At 33.4% G+C, this 13,275-nt stretch overlaps 1 pseudogene; it reads left to right on the top strand.

The window, feature by feature from the left end:
* Window positions 1-213: 213 nt before the first annotated feature.
* On the top strand, window positions 214-7,976 carry LOC100618279 (spermine synthase-like; annotated as a pseudogene).
* Window positions 7,977-13,275: the final 5,299 nt, after the last annotated feature.

The following is a 13,275-nucleotide window of genomic DNA, read 5'->3' as shown; positions in this document are numbered from 1 at the left end:
TTTTTTGAGTTTTAATTTTTAATTTAATTTTTATATTCATGGCAACCAGAAAGGATGAGAAAAACCCTCAGTTTTTTTTAGATAGTCTAGATAAAGTGTTTTTTAAGCCATGTTTCTCCTGCCAAGGCTTTTCAACCCCCACCTACCCACCCACGAGAGCTCCAAAATCTCTATTTTTTTTCTTTCCCTACATTTTGCCAGGTTACTCTCCCGATGGGCTTGGCTGTTTTCAGTTTGGGGATTCTTGCCGATCTACTTGAGCCCATGTTTGTGTTCCTTGTTTCTTGCTCCTGCCTGCTCCTGCCTCTGCTCTTGCTCTTGTTCTGGCTCCTGATCTTCTTGATCCTGATTGCTCATCCTCTTGCTCAGGCCCCAGCCCCAGATCTCTGGCTCCTAACCCTGACCACTGTTGTTTGTCTTGCTGGGCTTCTGGTAGCTCAAGATTACATGTACTGAACTGAAAAAAGTCATCTATTGTGGTTGACATGCAATAAAACCCTTCCAAAATTATCACATTCACTGCAAAATCAACTTTTCTTTCCAAAATTCAAAATTATCTCATTTTCTTAAATTGACAAAAATTCTTAAATCAATTTGAATTTCATATAGAAGTAGAAAAAACAGTATGGATATATAATTTATAATCAAATTATGTCACTGTTTTTTATCAATTTTCAAAAATAATTAAGTATAGTTTAATGAATATTATCAAAATTATATTAAAGATGGAAACTTAATACAAATGTGCATGTTTAAACACTTTTCTTTGATCAAATGGTATTTTTAAAACAAACAAAATTAAGACAATTAAAAAATTAAATACTCATATATTTTCTAGAAGAATAAGGAAGCAAAAATGTAACATAAAATTTACTGTTATTTTTTAAGTTATGAAAAACAATTAGATAAATATATTTATGGAGAAAATTTAATTTTCCACCTAATTCTGATAAAAATAACACATATTCTCTCATATGAAATACATTCATGAATATTCTCTTTTAAAAAATCTAAATAGATGAATTCTCCTTGATATCTTTTATTCATGTAAAATGCAATATATAATATCCTCTCTTTCAATAAAGAGTAGAATTTGAACAATATTATAAAGAAAATTATTACAAATAATTTATAATACTCTCAGTAATTAAGAAATAAATCACTAAGTAATCATAGTAATGATGTATTAGGATCTAAATAAAGATGGGGATAAAAGACATTTTTTAAAAAAGACTTGCTGTGATGATAAAAATTCCAAGACACTGGGGGCCAGGGAAGAAAATCAATTTATTGATTAGAGTAGCAATAACTAATAAATTAATTGGTCACTAATCCTTCTTGGTGAACAAAGACAAAGACATTCAGCATTTTGTCTCATTAAATTTAATTTTTGAAGCTCATTATTCAGCCTTCCCTTAGAGAGCTTAAGGTGTGTATAATTGGTGAAGACTGAATGTGGAGGTAGGCTTAAAAATTTAAAATCCCTTGCTAATTCCTTTGTTATGACAGAAATCACAGTCCTGATCCCAGGATTCCAATTGCTAGATAAAGAAATTAGGTTATGCCTGCTTAAGTATGACCTTCTATATTCACCTCAATGCCCACTCAAGAATGCCTTGATATTTAAACCCCCTTTGAGATATTTGGCTTAAATTAGTAGACTTTTTGATGTAAAAATCCTGTCATTTATTTTTACTTCTCCCCCAATAACTAGTAAAATATCAGCTCATTTTCTTGCCTTATAATTTTTTTTGTCATATCTTACTTGTTGTAATCAGTATTAGGAGTATTCTTTCCAAAGAAACTGGAGTGACTTAATATTTCTTTCTCCAGATGATTTTACACATGAGAAAACCTGTGCAAATAGGGTTAAATGTTTTCTTTCTTTCTTGCCAAGTATCACACAACTAGCAATTGTATGATGCCAGATTTGAACTCAAGTCTGTCTGATTTTGAGTCCAGCATACTCTCTTCTATGTCAACTTACTGTCCCAATGTCATGAATGTTGTGCGGATATTCCAAAAACATATCAATATAATATGCCACTAATTAGAAACATGGACATTGATCTGAAAGAAATATTAGAAATGATGGATTCCATTTATCTTATTTTACAGTCAATGTAACTAAGGCTTATATCTGTGGACCAAACAAAAAAAAAACACTTTATTAAAAAAAACATATTTAGAGTACTTTGTGGAAAAGTGTTGACTTTAATTTTGAGTGATTAAAGGATCATGAAATTTAAAAAAATATTATTTAAGGTTCTCAAAGAAATTCTAATGTATAAAAAAAAGAAAATAAGAAAAAATACCTAAATTTTTATTACTGAAGAAATACTTCCAAATATCTGTTCAGATAATATCTCATTGAAAAAAATTGCAATGTTCTCTAGCATTTTAGAAGCAACAAAATTATTATTCTAAATGATACAAGCAACATTGGTAGTCAGTGACCCAGATAATATCATACTTCCAATGTTAGATATTATTTTTTATATGAATGCATTTTTCACATATTCAGTAAATGAGAGTTCTCTTAGTTGGTGTTTTATGGCCTGTAAGCAAAGAGTGAAGAGAAATGGGTATAAGTCTTGGGCAAATGAATTTAACCATTAATTCTGACAATTAAGAGGTAAATTATTATAAAAATAATAATAATAAGGAAAACATTTTGCTTTTAGGGGTGGCTATGTCATGGGTGTAAAGAATGCCAAGCTTTGAGTCAGAATTGGTATTTTCCTTCAGAGACATATTAGCTGTGTAACACTGTGTAAGTTATTTAACCCTGTTTACCTCATTTTCCTCAGCTGGGGAAAGAAATGGGAAACCAATCGAATATCTTTGCCACAAATAATTAAAATGAGTTCAGACAAAATTGAAAATAACTGGATAATAAGAAAATGACTTTTATGTACTAAAACCTATATACTACATTGCAACATGACAATTTGTTGAAAAATTATTTTGAATTTTTAATAGTACTCACATATAATTTTACTCAATAATTTAATAGAAACTTCCATTCTCAAATTAATTCCAGTATCAAGAACACATGCACACAAATCTACTAGCAGCAATGCAATGACCCAGGATAATACAGAGGAACTTATGAGAAAATACACTATCCATATGCAGAGAAAGAATCTTGGCAACAGAAACACAGAAGAAAAATGAGAAATGAAGGGGGAGGAATCATTAATCATGTAATCATGGAAAATATTCTAAATAAAAAATTAAATTAAATCAATAGAAAGCATATGATTATCTTGCTATATTCAAAAGAGTTTTTACAAAATATAACACCATTTCCTCTTAAAAACACTAGAGAATATTAGAATACTGAAATACTCCTTAATTTGATGAAGAGCATCTCTCTACAACTACCAACAAAGCATTGTCTGCAATGAAGATAAGCTAGAAATCTTCCTAAAACATGAAGTAAGGTGGCCTGGTTGTACCAGATCTCAAAAGATATTTAAAAGGGGAAATAATTAAAATAATCAGTTACTGGCAAAGTAATAAAGTAGTGGATCAATATAATAGATAACTGAACAAGCACTCATAAATGATCACAGAAACCTAATATTTGACAAATGCAAAGATTCAACCTTTTGGAAAAATTCACTATCACACTATTTACCAAAGTAAATAAAAATAGATTTAAAAATAAAGAATGATACTCTAAACAAATTAGGGGAGCATGGAATAGCTTGTCTGTCAGACCTATTAATAACAGGATATTTCAGTTCCAAATAAGACCTAGAGGCCATTATGAAATGCAAAATAAATAATTTTCACTAAATTAGTTAACAATCAAAATCAATGCAACCATATTTAGATGAGAAATTTTAAAAAATTATGAAATATTTTAGAACAAGTATCTCAATAAAAGTCTAATTACTCAAAACCCTAGAAAACTGAGTCAAATTAGAAAAAAAATATGTAAAGTAGTCCCCAATTGATTAATGGTCAAAGGATATGAATAGGCAGTTCTTAGATGAAAAAATTAAAACACTTAATCATATAAAAAATCAAAATCACTATTAATTAGAAAAATGAAATAAAATAACTCTTTGATACCAACTCACACTGGATAATTTGACAAAAAAAGGAAGAGGATAAAAGTTGGATATGTGGAAAAATGTGTAAAAAAATAATATAATATTGGTAAAGCTATGGACTGATAAAACTGTGAATAACCTAGATATCAATAGCAAGGCAAGAATCCAAGACAATTCCAAAGGAATTCATGATGGAAAAGGCTATCTATTACCATAAAGGAATTGGAATAGTCTGATTATTGATTGAAGCATATTATTTTTCACTTTATTTCCTACATAAGTTTATTTTTATCTTGTAGAAAAGATATAATATGTCTTCTATCATGTGACAAACATTGGGATATGTATCTTGTATTAGCATATGTATAAACTATATCATATTACTTGCTATCTTGGGGAGAGGGAAGAAAGGAGAGAACATGGATTGCAACCCAAAGAATAGAGCTAAGTTTCAACATACAGACAAAATCAAGGGAAAAATAACTTTAAAATTAAGAAAAGACACAGGAAAAGCCTGACACTAGAAAAATATCTCAGCAAGAGAGATGACCAAAATTCAAACTCAGAAGAAGAGAGTAATAAAAATTAAAAACTGAGAAACTCAAAGCCAAATGTGAAAAGATGTCAACTTCAAAATGAAAGATTTCTAGAAAGGATAGAAAAATGAATAATTAAAAATTCTGGATGAAAAATTATATAAGAAAATCATAGAAATAATTGATAGCCTGGGAAGGGGAAATGTATTGAAAAATACTTAAAATATTTATAGTCTAAGAGGTACCTAAAATATTTACTATGTTTAAAGCAATCAAGTGAAATAATGGTGTTACAGTGACTACATTTCTAATAAGTAGGTGATAACTAAGATACTTATGATATAAATGATATTTAAAGTACATGAAATATATACTCAGGATACTTAAGTAATGGAGATACTGAAGAACTTTATCATGATTAGGAGCATATAGACAGAAAGCAGAGATTAAGATGAATATATAAGATTTTATTATTTTTTTTAATCAAGGGATATGAAAGGGGAATACACTGGGAAAAAAGAAAAGAAGAGAAAGTTGAAGGTAAATTGTCTGATCTGAAAAGGTGTAAATGAATCAATCCAATGGAAGAGAAGATGGGAAAATGGCAAACTATGCTTGATCTTTATTCTTGCCAGAACTGTCAGAAAGTGTGAATAACATCCTCATACAGGCATAGAAATTTATCTTTCACAATACAGTTATCCCTTGCTATATTATGGTCTACTTATCATGGATTCACTGTATCATGGTTTGTAAAAAAAAAAAAAAAGTCTAATTCTGTATCATTATTGGAAAGGTGACCAAACAGCACTGTGTTTTGTACCCTGGCACTGATTGGATTAGTGACCATAGGTTAATAAGAGTGTGGAAAAGTTTTATAAAAGAGTGTAAATAATTTATAAAGCCTTAATATATATATATATACATATATATATATATATATAATAAAATAAACATAACACTGCTAATTCATGGATTTTCACCAATCACAGGGGTCTCTGGAACATAAATCCCACAATAGGTGAGGGATTATTGTATAGAAGTGAGAAGAGGAAGGAAAAATTAAAAAGGTCACACAGACTAAAGGGAGGGGAACTTGGGAAAATGGGTAAACGAAACCAAATATTTGTGAACAAGAAAAGTTGAAAGGAGAGTAAAAGACAAAATGGAAATAATAAGATGGTGGGAAACATGCAGTTAATAATCGTAACTCTGAATGTGAATGGAATGAAATCACCCATAAAATGTTAGAACATGGGGAAATGGATTAAAAGCTAGAATTCTAATGTATGCTGTCTACAAGAAACACAGCAAGGGAGGCACATACTGAATAAAGGTAAAAATCAACTATTTCAGCCAAATTTTAAAAAATACTATTGTTATATAAGAAATGAAAACCAGAAAAATAACAACACCAACAACAACAAGATGATCATTATGGTTCAAGAAAAGCTTTGGAAGATTTCTATGAACTTACACAAAAGGATCAGAACAGTGCACACTGATAGTATTAATTTAAAGATGATCAACTCTGAAAGATTTAGCTACTCTGATCAAGGCAATGATCTAAGACAATTCCAAAGAGCCCATGATGAAAATTTCTCTTGATCTCCAGAGGGAAAAGTGATGAGATCTGACTATAGAAGGAAGCTTATTTTCTTTATACTTTATTTGCTAGATTGGGCATGTTTATATTTTCTTTGGCAAAATAGCTAACTTGAAAATGTTTTGCTTGACTTCACATGTATAATTGAAATAAAAATTCTCACCTCAAGTAGGAGAAAGATGTTGAATAAAGGAAGAGAATTTTATACTCATAATTTTAAAATTGTTAGCAAAACGTTTTAGAAAAAAAAGATTTAGCAAAATAAAATACATTGGAAAAAATGATCAACAAAGTGACAGTATCATGAAAAGAACAATGTGAGGCAATTTTCCTACAAAAGAAAGTAAGGAAGATAGGAAGAGAAGATCTCTTTCACTAGGGTAAAAGGGGAATGCAGTCTTCTAAAAGGCCACATCAATAGTACAGATTAATAATGTTCTCCAAGTTCTGATCCTTGGCCCAGACTTGAAGCAAGACCCTGAGATGCCATATATGTGAACAGCGGAGCATTCCAACAATCACAACTCAAAGTTCTTAGTCCCAGGACAATTTCCCAATGTACCTGGCTAGTTCAAATTTGTAGTAAGGCCAGTAGTAAGAGTTCAGCACAAAACAGCAGTGGGGCTCTCAATCTTGACAATATGCCTAAACATGAAACCAAAAATAAGTCTGGTGTTAGGCATAATTAACAGTAGGATGGGGATTCCAGACCTTTCATACCATAAACCATCATACTATCTTGGATGAATTGAAATTTACAGATAACCAAAATTAGGCCTAAATAAAGCAACAAGAAAATATTGAAGCTCAAGACAGGGATCCCTTTACCTTGGGGATAAAGTACACCATTAAAGTTAAAAAAAAAAGCTTAGAAAAATGAGCAAATATAAGATAAAACCTACCTGACCATAGAAAATTATTTTAGAGACAAGTTAGAATAATGCATAAATTCAGAAGATGACAATGAGATAAAGCTGGTAAAGGTAAAGATTCATAGAAAGATTCATAAAACCTATTAAACAAATTAGAAGAAAGAATGAAATAACTGTGTCAGGGCAATATTTGAAGATTAGAACAATTACCTTGCTCTTTTACTAGGAGGCAAGATCGATAAGTATTGGCCCACAGCTGACGAATGCCTAGTGGAGATGAAGTTGTATATGATAAACATTAAAATTCTGCATTTGAAGCAGTTTGGTAATGTCCTTATCCTCAGAGGAGATGTCAGTTTGGCAGAGAGTGACTTGGCATATACACAAGCCATAATTGGCAGTGGGAAAGAACATTTCACTGACAAAGAATTGCTGATTCTTGGTGGTAGAGATGGGGATATATTATATGAAATAGTCAAATTGAAACCAAATATGGTCACTATGGTAGAGATTGACCAAATGGTGATTGATGGGTGTAAGAAATACAGGTGTAAAACATGTGGAGATGCCTTATACAATCTTAAAGGATAGTGCTATCAGGTTCTAATAGAAGACCATATTCCAGTACTGAAGAGGTATGCCAAAGAAGGGACAGTGTTTGATTATATGATTAATCATCTGACAACTTTTCCAGTATTGAAATCCAGTAGTATTGAAACACAATGGAAAATACTTTAAACAGTGGAACTGTATTAATTTTACTAAAGCCTTGACTCTCTATGAAGAGCAACTTAGCTGGCTTTATTGTCCTGTGGAATTCTCAAAGGAAACTTTATATGTTCCCTCATACTTGGAATTGTGGATATTTTACACTGTTTTGAAGAAAACTGAATTTTGAAGATTACTCTTGCCTATATATTGCCATCATGAGCATTTTAAATTATATGTTTAAACTATTCTGAAATTAGTCATTTTATTGATTGTGAATGCCTTTAAAAGTTTTTTATTATTATTTTAATTAAAAAAACAAATGGAAAATGTGTATTTTCATGAGCTCTAGGGGGTTATTTTTTGAAATTCAACTTACAGATGAATTGGCAGCGCTACTGCTGAATGCATTGAACCTTTTAGAATGTGATTCTTATATTTTTCTGTTATTGTAGAATTTTATGAGAGCTTCATTAGGGTGGTGTGTGTGGATAGGTGGACAGATGGGTGAATGTGTGGATGCATACATGGAAGAGAGAGAGAGAGAGAGAGAGAGAGAGAGAGAGAGAGAGAGAGAGAGAGAGAGAGAGAGAGAGAGAGAGAGAGAGAGAGAGATGAAGAATGGGTAGTATGGGGACTTCCTGTAGTGTAACATTTTAGTATCTTTTTTTTTAGTTTTAATCTTTTAAAATTTTATTCTTAAGGGATACCTAAATATATATGTTTCCTTTTCCAGAAGTTGATTATGTTTTAGAGATTGGGTTAAAGGAGTCTTTAAAGTGAGTAACAGTGTTTCCATTATAAAATAGAAATTTTTCATGTATTTAAAAAATCGAATCCCATAAAATGTATTTCTCTAATGTTCTGTTTTTTAAAATATATCTAGATGTATGTATGTATACATATAGTTCCATTAACCACTTTCTACAATAGATCATCTTAATCTTTCTCTTCGCTCCTATTTGTCTCTCTCCTTTCTCCTCCATCTGACTACAAATGCAAATTTATTTTTCTTGTGAACTTGAACTGAATCCATTAAATCTACTATTGTTACTATCAGATTGAAAGTCAAAGTAAACTCTGATGTGAGATGCTGAAAAGAGGCTCTCTTTGAATATCCATTCTGGAAGTTCACAGGAATATAATTGTTTTAGAGTCTTAATAACTTAGATTTGTACAGAAGAAAATTGAATAGCCAAAAACTCTAATACATTTCTCACATTGCTAAGGGAAGATGTGGATATGTATTTGTTTTCCAAGGTCAATGATCAGAGGTCACATGAATCTGATTATTTTACTAGTTGAAATTTCAAATATTTCAAAGTTAAGATTTGAGATTTCAAAGTTAAGATCTCCCTTGGGCATTTCTACCTATATCTTTGTAAAATGTTTATTTAGTTTGCTAATTGGGTTATTCATTTATGGTAACTGCTATAAGCTAACAATTTACTGTAAATGAGATATTCTATATGACTTCTATGATGGAAAAAAGATACTCATTTTTAATGCTCATGGGAGAATTTTTTTAAAAAGAAGAAACAATTTCTTTAAAATCTAGAGTGTTTTATTTAACTACTTGCTTTATTGGAGTGGGAGGGAAGAGATATTCATTGTTCCTCTTATTAAGTATATAGGATAAAACAGGATGCTGTAACTGGACCTGTCTTTAACCAAGAAATAATTTTGTTGTATTGCACATGTAGTAAAATTTGTCTTTGACAGCCTTTGTATAATGAATGAATTTATCTTTGAGAATGTTTGCAGAGCAAAGGTTGGGTAGAATGTTCACACACACACACACATTGTGTGTGTGTGTGTGTGAACAATTTATAATATGCACACATATAAATTATACAGACATAATATATAATGGTGCTGTTAATGTTCAGATTACAATTTGAGTTGAACAGTGGGAAGGAACATTTTTCCTTGCCATGAAAAAACCAACCACCACCTAAAAACATACTGAAATATGTGACCCGCATTTAGGCATAACTTTGACGTTGAATTTGACAAGATAAGATCAACGTGGGGGCCGAGGCAGGGCATCCAGGGATCAATGTGGGGGTACAGATCCTGCTACAAAGATACCAAGTCAGAAAGGTGTGTGGTAGGTTTGGTCATTCATATCCCAGGAAGGTACATTTAGTGCAAAGATATATGGGGTAGGGAGGTAGAGTAAGTGGAGATGAGGGTGAAAGAGTGGGAGGGAGAGGGAAAATGTGTTGTGTGAAGCAATTAATGCACACAACTCTTATATTTTCTTATTGTCATTATTTGTGTGAAGAAAGAATGACCTTTGCTTTTCAAAATATTTTGTAGTTACTATAAAAAGATGGGCATGCAAATACAGGACACTGGTGTGTTTGCTATTGTTGAAGAGATTCTGAAGAAATGTTTAAAGAGTCTGTTTAAAGAGTCATTGTCATTTTTAAGATTTATTTTTAATGCTGTAGTGTAAAATTTAAAGCTCAATTCCCTCTGTACAGTGAGCTTTTTGATTGAACATACTATAAAGCTCAATATTTAGACTTTTTTAACAATGAAAGGAAAATATGTACATAGTTTTGAGCTCAACTCCACAGCCATCAACAACTACAAAGAATTCATTCATGTTTATTTGTATTCTCTGCACCAAATGCTGCTTCTACCTAGAAATGTGATTAAGTATTTTTTAGAAAAACTTGATTGATAGTGATTTGCCTGAACTCAACAAGAAAAACTGCTGGCAATGTATCTGCTGCCTTAGTGCAGTGCATATATTAAATAAAGGTATGCAGAGGACTTCCTGGTAATCATGGCTGCAATCTAGACACCACATGCTTCGTCTCCCTGGCACCGAAAGAAACAGACTACATCAAAGGAGCATAAAAATCACCTTTGGCGGAACAGGACTCCCCAGTATCCCACAGAGGTGAAGGTACGTAGGGCTTGAACATTTCCACACTATAATAAGAAGGAGAAAAAGCTTGCACAGAAAACTGAACTGAGCCGCCCATTACCCCACCCTACCTACCCCACCAAACCAGAGTGAGCTACATGAGCGCTCACTGGGACAGCGAGTGATTGGGGAATGTCTCTGTCTGGGGGGGGGGGGGGGAACTCCAGGGTCCTTGGGATCTGGGGACTGCCAGGAAAAAATGTCTCAGGGCGGTTTCACTGGAGAATCTGGTGCTGATTACGGGGGTCATTGGAGCTGTACTTGGGGCAGCTGCGCTGAACATCTCCATAGAGCTAAACACCAGGGGAGGACCTCGCTCAGATTATCTGGGTGGAGCTGAACACCTGGGCAGTGTGGTTGTGATCAGAGACCCAGCACTCTAAGAAACCTTGGAGGCTGGGAAGAACTAGTCTGAAGCAACCAAAATTCCCAGAAAAACTGCCCATATAACCCAGACCCCAGACCAAAAAGGAAAGGGGAATAATACCACCAAAGGGATGGTTCACATGGCCCAAAATCAAGCCTCCAGGAAGAAAGGGAAAAAAGTGACTATTGAAAACTTTTATGGTGGAAGTACCCAAGGAAAAGAGGAGAATGAGGAGGAAACCCCCCAAAAAATCAGAACATGCCTCCCAAAATGGAAACTATCAACAAGCTCTGGAAGATCTCAAACTGGAACTTATCCAAAAGATGGAAACCTGGAAAGAAAAATGGGAGAAAGAGATCAGCAGTCTGACAGATAAGACTGCTCAATTGGAAAAAGAGCTCGAAGCATCCAATAGAAGGGCAGACAAAGCTGAAAAGCAAAACCAGTCCCTAACGACCAGAATCAAGCAACTCGAAGAAAGTGAGATGATAAAACAGCAAGAATCAATAAAGCAAACACAAAAAAATTAATGAATTAGAAGAAAACATAAAATATCTCACTGAGAAGGTCACAGATCTGGAAAATAGAGGGAGAAGAGAAAACCTCTGAATTATCGGTCTCCCAGAAAAACCAGAGATAAACAATAAACTCGCTATTATTCTACAGGAGATTATAAAAGAAAATTGCCCCCACGATCTGGAGCAAGGGGGCAAAATAGAAATAGAAAGGATTCATAGATCACCCTCTATACTAAATCCCCAAAAGACAACCCCTAGGAATGTAATTGCCAAATTCAAGAGCTTCCAAGAAAAGGAGAAAATTCTACAAGAACCCAAGAAGAGGAGCTTCAGATATAAGGGGGCTCCCATAAGGATCACACAGGACTTAGCGGCTAACACACTAAGAGACCACAAAGCATGGAACACAATATTTAGAAAGGCAAGAGAGCTGGGTCTCCAACCAAGAATCAACTACCCAGCAAAACTGACTATATACTTCCAGGGGAAAGTATGGGCATTCAACAAAATAGAAGATTTCCAAGCATTTGCTAAGAAAAGACCAGAGCTCTGTGGAAAGTTCGATATCCAAGCACAGAAAGCAAAAGAAACATGAAAAGGTAAATATGAAAGAAAGGGAAAAGGAGATAAATCTTATCTTTTTCTTTAAGTCAAACTCTCTTCTATAAGAACTACATATACATTAAAATTATATATATTAATATGTGGGGAAAATGTTTTGTGTAACTCTCAAAAATTGTAGCATCATAAGAGTAGTTAGAAGAAACATGCATAGGGAAAGATTGGGGTATTAAGAAGATTTGGAGAAAGTGGGGGCAAAGAAAGGAAAAGGGAGGGGGGAACCGTCGATAATACTAAGATTTACTTCAAGAAATAGGGGGGACTTAATAGAATAATCTTTCCCATATAAAGATAAACATAGGAAGGGGAGGGGAAGAATTCTCATATGAGAAGGAGAGGAAGAGAGCGTGAAGTGGAATTACTTAAACCTTACTCTCAGTGAAATCAAATCTGAGAGGGAAGAACATCTAGATCCAGTGGGATCCTGAATTCTATCTTATCCATTAGGGCAAGAAAGAAAGGAAAATTAAGGAGGGGGACGGGGAGGGAGTATAAAAAGGGATGGAAGGAGAGGGGGGAGGGGAAGGGAGCATAAAAAGGGAGGGGCTAGAAAGAGAAGCATCTCAAGCGAGGGGACTAGGGGGACTGACCTAAATTAAATCACTGGTTCAAAAGGAGATAGCTAAAGAAGAAAGGTCAGAACTAGGGGAAGATATCAAAATGCCAGAGAATCCACAAATGACAATCATAACTTTGAACGTGAATGGGATGAACTCACTCATAAAATGTAGACAAATAGCAGAGTGGATTAGAACCCAAAACCCTACCATATGTTGTCTTCAAAAAACACATATGAGACGGGTTGACACTCACAAGGTTAGAATTAAAGGTTGGAGTAAGACCTTTTGGGCCTCAACTGATAGGAAGAAGGCAGGAGTTGCAATCATGATATCTGACAAAGCCAAAGCAAAAATACACCTGATCAAAAGGGATAGGGAAGGTAAATATATTCTGCTAAAAGGCAGTATAGACAATGAGGAAATATCACTAGTCAACATGTATGCACCAAATGGTATAGCATCCAAATTTTTAATAGAGAAAC

This window comes from Monodelphis domestica, chromosome 3, assembly GCF_027887165.1.
Source record: "Monodelphis domestica isolate mMonDom1 chromosome 3, mMonDom1.pri, whole genome shotgun sequence".
In the NCBI taxonomy this organism is placed as follows: domain Eukaryota; kingdom Metazoa; phylum Chordata; class Mammalia; order Didelphimorphia; family Didelphidae; genus Monodelphis; species Monodelphis domestica.
The sequence above is the reverse complement of the archived record's forward strand: the minus strand, read 5'-3'. Positions and strand labels throughout refer to the sequence as shown.